Source organism: Leuciscus leuciscus (genome assembly GCF_965113295.1).
Source record: "Leuciscus leuciscus genome assembly, chromosome: 17".
Classification (NCBI taxonomy): domain Eukaryota; kingdom Metazoa; phylum Chordata; class Actinopteri; order Cypriniformes; family Leuciscidae; genus Leuciscus; species Leuciscus leuciscus.
In genome coordinates, this window is record NC_138741.1 from 1,879,175 (window position 1) to 1,881,674 (window position 2,500).

A 2,500-nucleotide genomic window follows, 5' to 3' on the forward strand; every position below is an offset into this window, starting at 1 on the left:
GTTTATGAAGCTGATGTGGAGTTATCTTCTAGTCACTGATTGGCATAATCTGTCTTGATAATCTATAGAGCTGGTAAATTCCGCCCATCCGTAAAACCCCACTGGACCTCTAGGTTGAAAAATCTAGGTTGAAAATTGAAAAAAAGTGAATGTGAGAAAATAATTCTTTTCTGGTCCCGTTTGAATTGTGCCATGAATGTGAACATATGTTGTCTGTGAATTTTTTATATAATTTTTCATGTTACGAGTTTGACAGTATATTGTATGATTCTTTGGCTAGCAGTTGTGGAAAAGACATAACGAGAAAGACTACATGTGGCCTATGTGACGTCACCGCATATCACATTTTCCCTCCACTTGTCAAATCACGGTGCTAATGCTGCGATAATCTATGGAGACCGATCGAGACGCCTGTGTGTTTTATACCCAAATGTCACCATTCAAACCAAATAGGCTGTTCTTTCTTCAGATTCCCGTCTGATGTAAAAACTAGGTTGTAGTCCACAAAGTGCTCTCACACAAAGTCTAACCGTATAAAACTTCTACCCGCTAAATTGTAGCATTCTTCACACGAAAAATTATATTAAAAATTCACAGACAACATATGTTCACATTCATGGCAAAATTCAAACGGGACTAGAAAATAATTATTTTCTCCCATTCACTTGCATTGACGATTTTTCAACCTAGAGGTCCAGTGGGGTTAGCGGAAGGGGCGGGACTTACCAGCTCTATAAATCATGTTCGGGGGCGGGGTTTATGCAAATTCTAGGGTTGGTGATGTCACTAACCCGGGAGGAAGCTCGTGTAGTCTCTACCAGCCGTTTGTTGTAGTTCTTAAAAAGCGATTCCTTTAAAAGCAAATATCTCCCTTTGCTTTGAACTTTGAGTGTTGTAACTTTGCAAATGTTGTTTATGCTCAAACAGCAACATTACACACTAACTAAAGCTAGAAAAGTCAAATCATACTCAACCATCGCTTTAACTGAATCGGCTATATTGTATTAAACACTGACTTTGCTTTGCGATTACTTTCAGGCCAAAGACGCCATCCTGGACATGGACTCGACATGTGAGCTGATTTTCAACATTTAATGCACAGAAACTCTTCTGGAATGACTAACGTTAATATTGTTCTCGATCTGTTTTGTTTTTACCCCGTTCTCTCTTCTTCTCAGGTCCGGTAAAGTACCGTTACAGCCCCGATCGGCTGAAGAAAGCGACATCCTTCCAGACTGACGATTTCTCTGGAGTTTCTCTGAAGGAACGGAGACGTTCTGGTGAGTGAAGCTGATTCTTTGCTCGTATGAGTGAAAGTTCAAATGCAGAACTGAATTTCCACTATATAATTGTTTAAAGTCGGCATGAAAGGGAAGTCGGCGATCATATTTCTTCTTTATTGTGTCGTATATCCGAGAGAAACGCTCCTGGAGCAAGAACAAATGTGGGCGGGGCTTGATTGTGTCTGTGGGGAATTAATTGGATGGTTGTGGTTTGCTATTGGCTGATCTCATGTGAGTGACAGGTTGCCCCGCCCTCATCATCAGAGCTTCAAGAGGAAGTCATTCTGATTCAAGATAGCAATTTAACTTTGAATATGGCATAAAACATTTGCGAATAAAGCAGTGTTTCACTAACTAAAGTTAGAAAAGTGAAATCATAATCAACCACCACTTTAAAAGCTTCTGTGAGGAATATTAATATCGCTCTACAGTTGAACTGGTTTGGACTCGCTTCACATTTCAACTGATTTACACATGCAGATGTTCAGAGAGACCAAACTATCCTGATCCCAGATCCCTGATCCCAGATCCAGCACAGTTGGGAAAACTCCTCTGCCCTCTACTGGGAACACTGGGAACCTTCACAGAAGCATACCAGCATTTCTGCACAATGTGACTGCATGCAACCCTTCTGTGTGTGTTCATGTGCTAGAGAACACTGCACTTAATACCGTATCCCATGATGCAATGCTCCACTTGATATTTAACACATCCTTCCTGTGTCATTGTTTGACTGACAAAAGGAAAAAAAATTTTGCACAAAATTGCATTAGAAATCCAGCAAGTTTTTTTCTGATTGTTTGTGTTTCTGATTCCTGATGTTTATTAATATTTTGAATTAGTTTTTATTTAAATAAGTTTATATAATTTTTTATTCATTTTTATTTCAGTTTTAGTTCTTTTATGAAGTGAAACTAAATGAAAGTAAAATAATAGAAAATAATTAAAAGATGTTTAAAATAACAAATAATTGAAAACTAAAATATTTCTTAGTATTTAATATATTTAAAGTAAATGAAATTAAATAATTAAATAATAAATAATAATTAAAATAATAAATAATTAAAAAACAAAAATAATTTAAGTGTTATAAATAAATTTATTTTAATTAAATAATAGAAATAATAGAAAATAATAGAAAATAATTAAATGATGTTTAAAATAACAAATAATTGAAAACTAAAATATTTCTTAGTATTTAATATATTTAAAGTAAA